Raw genomic sequence first — 10,293 nt, 5'->3', positions numbered from 1 at the left:
TTGTCAATTATTTTTACTGCTAATAGAATTGTAAAGATCAAACGAAAAAAGTTTTGATCAATATCTGGAAATTTTTCAGTCAATGTTTGAACAAATGAGTGACCTATGCTTTACAAAAACCTTTCAGGAATCATTGTAATGGTGGCCTTATAAGAATTGCTATCTTTCCTGAACTGCAGGAGTTCAGGAGTTCTATCCTAGCTTGGATCAAAACACACACTTAAAAATTGGGTTACCATTGACAAGAGTTGTAACAGTACACTTAGTAAATCATGAAATGCACACATTATGTCTTATGATATTTTCTGTCGAAGGGTTTGTGTTTCATTGAGAAATATTTTTTTATCTCTTTATATTTATAGTAATTTATGTTTAATTTGTATTTGCCATAAATATTTCCTCATTAACTTTTTAATCTTACCTGGCTTATCACTTGGCATCTATCATGTCCATTGTCATCTGTCGTTGTTGTTAACAATTTCCATTATCTTCTCCTCTGAAAGTACTAAGCTAAATACCTTCAGACTTTTAACTGAATATTCCTTAGGATATCTTTTTTATAAAAGAGGGATGAAAGATACCAAAGGGACAGTCAAACTCATAAATCTAAAACAAACTGACAACGCCATGGCTAAAAATGAAAAAGACAAACAGAAAAACAATAGTACACATGACACAATATAGAAAACTAAAGAATAAACCCCACGAACCCCACCAAAAACTAGGGGTGATTTTATAAAGTGTATCCGAAATTTCCATCTATCAACAATTCTACCTGCCATGGCTAAAAATAGAACATAAGGATTAAATGCAGAGCAAACCTGATGGGTAAAAATGTCTATCAGGTTACTGCCACTGAATTGGTAATTTTAAGGAAATTTGGCAGCTTTTAACCAGATTTCAAAGTTATGATTTGAGGATGTATGGAAGAAGAGTGGTCAGGCAGCTGCCAAATAGTGTCTGTTATTAACAATTAAAACAATGACAGAATTAAGATAGGTTGTTTGATGTGACTAAATGAAGGTCAAGTTTATTTTGCACGATTTAAGCTGTTCTCGTTTTTGAGTTTAACATTTTCAGTGGTAAAAGCACTTGTCATATAAAAATATGATTTATTCAGTTTGAGTTATTTCCCTTTAAAACAAAAAAAGTATAACTAATTTAAAATTAGTAAATGGGTAAAACTAATTTCAACATAAATTGAATGTATATAGAGTTCTTTCAAATGATGAATCTAAATCTTTGTTTAAATATTTGATTTATGGACCTAGTTTTCAAGTTGGTTCAGATCAGGGTCCAAAAATTCAACTTTTTTTTTATTTCAACACAAATTGCATGTATAGGGTTCTTTGTAATACTGAATTTAATCATTAAAGGTGAATTTTCAATTTCAAATATTCAGTTCTTTGACCACATTCAACTTGTGTCACAAAACTATGCTGTATCAAATATTTAATCACAATCAAAATTCAGTGCCGTTTCAGGCTTAAATGTAGCGTCCATATTTGCTCAACTGTTCATGGTTCGATCTCTGTAGAAAAATCTTGGTTTCTGTCAGCCTAACTTCCTCTTGTAAAGTTTTCTAGGTACACAAATTAAGCATTTATAGTTAGATAGTACATAAAACCAAAAAGAAATTGATATTTCATCTCTTGTCTTCGATCTATAAGACAAGTATCCATCAGAGAACAAATGCCAATGTTGTACTCAACTATATGGTAATGACCTTGTTGCTTGGTCTTCTTCTCATTTATAGTCAGGCCTATACTCTGTGCTGTTTCATTCAGTCTTGTGGTTTTGTTCTGCAAGCAAGTAGTTCTTGTTAATGGAAAGTAGACTGATATCATCAACAAAGTCTAAATCCTCTAGAAAGTAATTCATGGTCCATCTGATGCATGTGACTACATTTCCCAATGCTGTTCTCATACACCAATCTCTTGCTGTGATGAATAAGACAGGAGATATTATCAGCATTTTAGCTGTTATAACAAGTAATTTCATATTCTTCAGTATTGCCTTCCTGATCTCTTCCCCAATTTGTTTACATCTAGTTCTATTCCAAACTTCAAATTGGAACAGCTTCCTGGTGTTCAGTGTTCATTGCTTCTTTAGAAGAGTAACGAAAGATACCAGAGGGACAGTCAAACTCATAGATCGAAAATAAACTGACAACGCCATGGCTAAAAATAAAAAAAATACAAACAGACAAATAATAGTACAGAAAACACAACATAGCAAAATAAAGACAGCAAAACGAACCCCACCAAAAACAGGGGATGATCTCAGGTGCTAATTCGCAGGTCACATTCATGAAAAGGGAAGGGTATTGTAGTTACGACATAAGGAACTAATACAATATCATCTGTGAAACGGTTATTCGGTTATTAAAGTGTTCAGTCCACTTTTCCAGTTGTTGACTTTCTGAGGCTTGTACTTTACCATCCTTGGACTAACATGGGACACTGCAGTTTGAGTGTTTACAACTAAGTTCTGTTGTGATTTTATAGACAGCACTAATTGCCCCACTTAGAAACTGGTGTCTCTGCTTTATTTGGTAAGTGACTAGCTATATTGCCTTATATAATTTGGCTTAAGTTTTACTCCTTTGTCTTTGACTGAATGTTCTTATCTTAAAGAAGTTTGGATTCGTCATGATTTTCTGCTATTTAGTTTTATCTTCATATCTTTGTTCTGCTGAATGCTTATCCAGGTGTCATAACTTGTCCATTTTTGTCGAGCCTTCGACTTTAGTCGAAAAAGCGAGACTAAGCGATCCTACATTCCGTCGTCGTCGGCGGCGTCCACAAATATTCACTCTGTGGTTAAAGTTTTTGAAAATATAATAACTTTCTTAAACTATACTGGATTTCTACCAAACTTGGACAGAAGCTTGTTTATGATCATAAGATAGTATCCAGAAGTAAATTTTTCAAAAATAAAATTCCATTTTTTCTGTTCTTTACTTATAAATGGACTTAGTTTTTCTGCGGGGAAACATTACATTCACTCTGTGGTTAAAGTTTTTAAAATTTGAATATCTTTCTTAAGCTATACTGGATTTCTACCAAACTTGGACAGAAGCTTGTTTATGATCATAAGATAGTATCCAGAAGTAAAGTTTGCAAAAATAAAATTCTAATTTTCTGTTTTTTGCTTATAAATAGACTTAGTTTTTTCTGCGGGGAAACATTACATTCACTCTGTGGTTAAAGTTTTTAGAATTTTAATAACTTTCTTTAACTATCATGGGTTTGTACCAAACTTGGACAGAAGCTTGTTTATGATCATAAGATAGTATCCAGAAGTAAATTTTGTAAAAAAATAAATCCAGTTAACATAAAATACAGTCTGCACTTAAAGTTTTTAAAACATTTATTCGATTCATAAACTATCCTGAAATGTATACCAAACTTGGACAGAAGCATCTTACAATCAAAAGATAGTATCAGTAGTATTGATTGTTTTCCTCATTTTTGTTGAGCCTGGGAGTTACAGCAAAAGTAGGCGAGACACTGGGTTCCGCGGAACCCTTACGAATTTTTTTCTTTCACGTTTCTTGAGTCCTACATTGTTTCTTGATGATTCTTTAAACACAGTTTTGATCTCACACCATCCCTCTTCTAAACTTTGGTTCTCTGATCACTTGGTGTGTTTGAGCTTTTGTTTTTGCCATTTTATAAGGGAGTTTCCGATTCGAATTTGCCTTGAAGTCAGGCATGGGGTAATCGTAATCAGTAATCGTAATCAGCTGTTACAGTAATCGATTACATTTTGCAGTGTAATCCTATGTAATCAGTAATCATGCCATTTCTGATTACAAGTAACCGTAATGTAATCGATTACATTGCCAAAAACAGGTGTAATCATGATTACTTTTAGATTACTTTAAGATTACATTTAGATGATTACTTACTGATTACAATTTTAGATACATATATATGAAAATAGTTTTTGATAAGCAAGATGAAAACAAGAAAATGTAAAGCTTGAATGAAAAATCATGAAACTAGTATTCACAATTTTGGAACCTTGTTTAATGTGATGAATTGTATCATCTTCATAACAAATTTGTATTACCGGGTGTTTTATTTTGTTAACAGTTTACTAAAGGAAATTGCCTCTCCAATATTTCTTTGAGAGATTCAGCTCTTATAATACAAAAATATGCCTTGAAAGCATTTTTTTCTTTGATTGAAAATTTCTGATATTAACTCTAATTTCATATAAGTTTACCAAATATTTTAACATAAAAACATTGAAATTCAAATGCAGAAAACATTTAGTTCGAATTTGACCTTGATGGTCGACATAAATATATGAGCCCACATAATTCAAAATGAAAGTTTAAACCAGATTTCATTTATTGACAAATTGAATAAATTTTGGTCTATAAATTCGTGTATAATATGTGCATTCTAATTTTTATTTTTTCTTAACTTTGAACCTTACGGCTCATCAGTATAAACAAGTTCATGTACAGTGTTTACATATGGCATAATATTACAAACAATACGCATAGTAAACAATAGGTGAAGTCAGAAGTATCATCAATACAAAATATCGTTCATTACAATAAACTGTTGTTTTAAGAGAAATGTATATACTTTCCTAAGTTACAAACTTAGCTGTTTTGTGTTTTCACCTGACAATAATTCTATTAATTATTAATTAGATCAAGTATTAAAATTTTTCAAACAAATAATGACAATCAACCACTTTTAACTTTATTGATATTGTTATTAAGACAATAAAATTTTAATACCCAAGCTCACCTATTCTTTGTTAAAAAAATGGAAGTAGTGATTAACACCTGTAAAAACATTAATGGATGTATCAATTCAATTTCAATTCTTTATTACTTTAAGCACATTATGCTTATCAGTGCAATAAATACAAATACATTTCTATAACACAACATAACATAATACATCAGAGAAGCAAATAAATATCAAGTATTGACCAATAACAGTTTGGTCCTATGATTATGTGCATTAAACAAGAATTTACACAAATTACGCAAATCTTTTACATTTTCAGTGCTGAGAAGTTGCACTAATTTGAACGACGATGGACGTCTATAATAATAAGGTTTAATAAACTGTCTCCTTAAGTCTCTATAGCTTTCACATTGTAAAACAAAATGGAATTCATCTTCAGTGATATTCAAATTACAAAGAGTACATTTTCTATCTAACCTATTTACTCCATGATAACGGCCTACTTCAACAAACAAATTATGAGATGACAATCTAAGGCGAGTTAAATACACTCTAAAATTCATATGTTTAGTTAGATAATTCTGTAAACATACATTATTGACAATATATTTATATAAATAACACTTAGATGAAACGTTCAGTTGATCATTCAAAGTCTGTTTTGCTTGATCATATATCCTTGTTTTTACAAATAATAATAAATTTGTATCAATAATCAAATTGTCTTGGTTATACCAGATCTCATTTAAACCCAAGTTAAATAATAATTGTTGTAGTTGATAAATCCAACTGCTTCTAATATTACAGAAATTATACAGTTGTTCCCTGTAGCAGTTTTTAAGAATACAATTGCTTGTGGATAATAATTTGAACCAGTACTTCACTATGTTGTACATTCTAAAATATATCAAAGGATATCTACCCAATTCAAAATAAACCATAACATTTGTTGTACATTGTTTGACACCTAATATGTTTTTGCAAAAATCAAGTTGTATTTTTTCAATATTTGGAGCTTTATGGAAGCCCCATATTTCACAACCATAACATAAAATACTGCTAATGTAAGTATCAAATAAATTCAAATATGTAAAAACATTCAAATACAATGACGAAACCTTTGACTTCAAACCAAAAACAGCTTTTCTACTTTGCTCAGCTAAATGTTTTTGAGCTTTAACAAATTTACCGTTAAAATTTAACAGTACACCAAGGTAACAAAATTCATCCACTATGTCAATAGCATTGCCATCATAATACCAAATTTCTTCGTCTTTTACAAAACCTCCGTTTCTAAATACCATAATTTTTGTTTTGGCAATGTTTACAGTCAAACCCCATTTACAAGTATATAATAATAATGTGTCTAACATATCTTGCAAGCCAATAACTGAATCAGAAAATAAAATCATATCATCAGCATACATAAGTAAAAATAATGACAAGTCTTGCACTTCATATGGTATATTACTATTACGTAGAAATTCCATTTCAAAGTCATTTACATATAACGAAAAAAGTATAGGAGAAAGAACTTCCCCTTGCATAAGACCAACTGAACTTGTAAACTGCTCAGAATAAAAACCATCAACTTTCACACATACTTTTACTGTAGAATACATTGATTTTAAAACAGAAAGTAATTTGCCTGTTATACCAACTCTTGATAGTTTCAACCATAAGTTAAGTCTGGTTACAGAGTCAAATGCCTGTTTGTAGTCAACGAAACAGCAATATAAACGTTTTTTCTTGAAAAGTGCTTTCTGAACGAGTGTCAACAAAGAATAAATTGCATCAACAGTGCTGCTACCCGGGCGAAATCCAAATTGCGCATCTGTAATAATATCATTATTCTCAGACCATTTAATTAGTCTTGAATTTATAATAGATGTAAATAGTTTCGCTAAATTACTGACTAAACTGATTCCACGATAGTTCGATGGATCGGACGAGTCGCCTTTTTTAAAAACAGGAATTAACACTGCGAGTGCCCAAGATTTCGGAAAATGTCCTGATGCTAATATCTTGTTGAATATTTCCTCTAGGAACGGTAGCAGAATATCCTTAAATTCAATGAATAACTCGTTAAATGTACCATCAATACCATGACTTTTGCCACGTTTTAGGTTTGAAATACACTTCAAAATTTCATCTTGTGTAATAATTTGATCAAGTTCATCATATGTTGTGTCGGAAACGGTCTCTGGAGTTTCGACTGTCACATTAATACCATCATTTGTGACCAAATTTCTAAAATGTTCGAAGAATTCAGAAAGTGACACATCAGAATTTTTGGCTCTCTTCTTTTGAAAAAGTTTATAATATTTCTTTGGGTCGCTTTTACGCAATGTAGCTATCATATCACCCTCTTGACGCTTATATTTTCGTTTTAGTTTATTTTCTAAACGCTTGTATTGTCTTTTAGACATAATTAATATTTGATGATTTTCAACATTTTTGTCTCTATTAAATGTATACAAAGAACTAGTATAGATAGATCGAAGTCTTTTGCACTCGTAGTTAAACCATGGTTTGTCATCTTTATCTCGGGTCGTCTTACTACCGGTACGGTCACAAATATTATTTGAGCTATGTGAATTACAAAAGAATGGTGAAATAATGTTCATCAAATTAGAAGTAAACGATTCAACATAATTGTCAATACCATCTTGGGATTTTTCAATATCAGAAAATACTATCTGGCTAAGTGAACCACTGTTTAAAGTTAAAGACTCATAACACTGATCTTTTAGCTCTTCCTTCCATCGGTAACTATCATATGAGTTGTTTGACGTACCACTGTTACGCTTAGGCTCTTGTGAATCGTTCAATATGCACCGCAAGCGAACATGTAAAGGCGCATGGTCACTAAAAGAAGTGAAGTTACAAACAATAAACTGGTCTATAATGTGTAAAAAGTCATATGGAGCCAATAAGTAGTCTACAACACTCATTCCACGGGAACCACAAAATGTATAGTCATTAGCTAAGCCATCCTTATGCCGACCGTTCAAAATACGTAGACCAGTGCTTCTACACAGATTTAACAATTTTAATCCAAACTCATTAGTACTTTGATCTGGATTTCTTCTTACTGGTAGATTTGTGTCACTTAAATACCCAAAAATATGGTTGAAACTATCAAAAATTGGGCCACATACATTGTCATTTATTAAAAAATCATTAACTATAGCAGTTCTTGCATTCATATCGCCTAGTAAAAATACTCTTGACGTTTCTGATGAATATTTTATGTCCCAACAGATGATAAAACAATACTTAATTAATTTTTCCTTATTTGTTCAATTTTTTTGTTAATTAGGCAGTTGGTTAAAATTTGTAGAAAATATCAGCTATTTTTTTACATAGAGTCACTTGTTTATAGATATTTTATGAAGTTACACACAAGTTTCACTGTACTTGTCTATAAATTCTTTTAAATAAGATAAATAAATTGAGGGTTTTAAAAAGATCACTAAAATAAGCTTTTTGTGAGGATAAAAAGTTATAAAAGAGAGTTTGATATTGCAATAAACAATGTAATCATAAATAATCTAAAGTAATCATGATTACTTTAAAGAAAAGTAATCTAATGTAATCGATTACTTATGAAATAGGGTGTCATTGTAATGTAATCGATTACATTTTATTAGCAAAGTAATTGTAATTTAATCGATTACATTTTAAAGTAATCGACCCCATCCCTGCTGGGAGTATGGTATTATTTTATTTCATTGTGTATTAACTACTATAATAAAGTTAGACATAGTCGGTCCTTCGAAGAAAATAAACTGCAACTTTTTCTCTGAAACACAAAACAAGTCCATCTGCATTGAAAAAATCCATGACATCTGTATCACATGAATATATCTCTGTAGTATAATATCTGCTGACCTTGAAAATAAACAAAACAGATCAGCAGCTTTCAGATTTGAAATTTTGAATTTGAATTTATTTTTTTATATTATTTTATCATGAAAAAAATATGTGGATTTGTCCACAAATGCGGGCATCCTTTAGTTCATGAATAAAGGACGCTTCATATTACGAATGGATGATAAAATACGAATCGATTAAGAACTATTTACTGCACAGAGTTAGTTTTCACTTTAAGGGAGCTCGCGGGTCTAAATCAATTTTTTGTATTTAATATAGGATTTCTATACATTTTTCTATAAATGAACTTTTGGATAATAGCTCTTCATCTTTTATATAAGCTTTGGATTTGACATATTTTAGCCACGAGCATCACTGAAGAGACATGTTTTGTCGAAATGCGCATCTGGTGCAGAAAAATTGGTACCGTTAATGTTATAACATGTACTACCGCTGGGTCGATGCCTCTGCTGGTGGACTGTTAGTCACCGAGGGTATCACCAGCCCAGTAGCTAGTACTCCGGTACTGTCATGAAAATACGGATATTTTTGTGTTATTAAATTTGCTGTTACAAAATATTAAAAATTATTATAAATTAAGGAATGTATCTCCCTCATGCAAAGCTCTGATTCCTTTCACAGATTTGGCTATACTTTTTGGAGCTTTTGGATAATAGCCCTTCATCTTTTAAATAAGCTTTGGATTTGACATATTTTGGCCACGAGCATCACTGAAGACAAATGTATTGTCGAAATGCGCATCTGGTGCAGAAACATTGGTACCGTTAATGTTATTATCTTATACTTAATAGAAAAATGAAATAAAAAAATGGGGCCACCGTTCATTCACGCTCACAATCTGCCTTTGAAAGAAGCATACATTTTTGTAATTGTAATTTTTATTCTGTTAAACTAATAGGAGAAATAAAAAAAAAGAACTAAATTACAGAAATCGCTTTATTTTACAATTATTTAGTTTATGTACAGCTTATTCGAAAACAACAATAAAAATTATAGGTAACCGATGAGAAAAAAAGATATTTCAATTTAAATGCAAAAAATGGCATTCTTGCACCAAAGGGAGATAATTTGGAGCTTTTTCAATAATATCTACATTTCAAAAGTCACTTGGGGCCAACACGAATTGATTTTTTTGAATGATTTTTGAAATAAAATATGATAAAGTAACAACTACATAAGGTTATACAAAAAAAATATTATGAAAAATTACTATTTTTTTTTTTCTGAAAATCTTATACCCGCGAGCCTCCTTAAATAAATATTATTTTTCTTAAAATTACCAACTATATTATCAAATTAAGTTTATCATGAAAAGTTAGTCAAGAGGATTTTTTCTGGATTTTTGTTGCTGTTTCAAAATTAGTAAAGAACGTATCAGAATTCTCATTTTAGTGAACTGCAAATGGCTTTACAGTGATTTTGATCTGAGCGTCATTGATGAGTCTTATGTAGACGATACGCGCGTCTGGCGTATAGAATTATAAGCTTGGTACCTTTAATAAATTCCTGCTGAATCAATTTCACATTTCGGTACATGCTGAACCATTACAAAGGTAAATACACAAGTTGATTTTCTTTTTGTGTGTAATAGGACTCCTTCTCCGATGATACATTTTGCATACATTTAAGTTAGAAGCAACTGTGGATAGCGTATGTTAAAATTCGTTAATCAATAAGA

This window comes from Mytilus trossulus, chromosome 14 (assembly GCF_036588685.1).
Source record: "Mytilus trossulus isolate FHL-02 chromosome 14, PNRI_Mtr1.1.1.hap1, whole genome shotgun sequence".
In the NCBI taxonomy this organism is placed as follows: Eukaryota; Metazoa; Mollusca; class Bivalvia; order Mytilida; family Mytilidae; genus Mytilus; species Mytilus trossulus.
The sequence above is the reverse complement of the archived record's forward strand: the minus strand, read 5'-3'. Positions refer to the sequence as shown.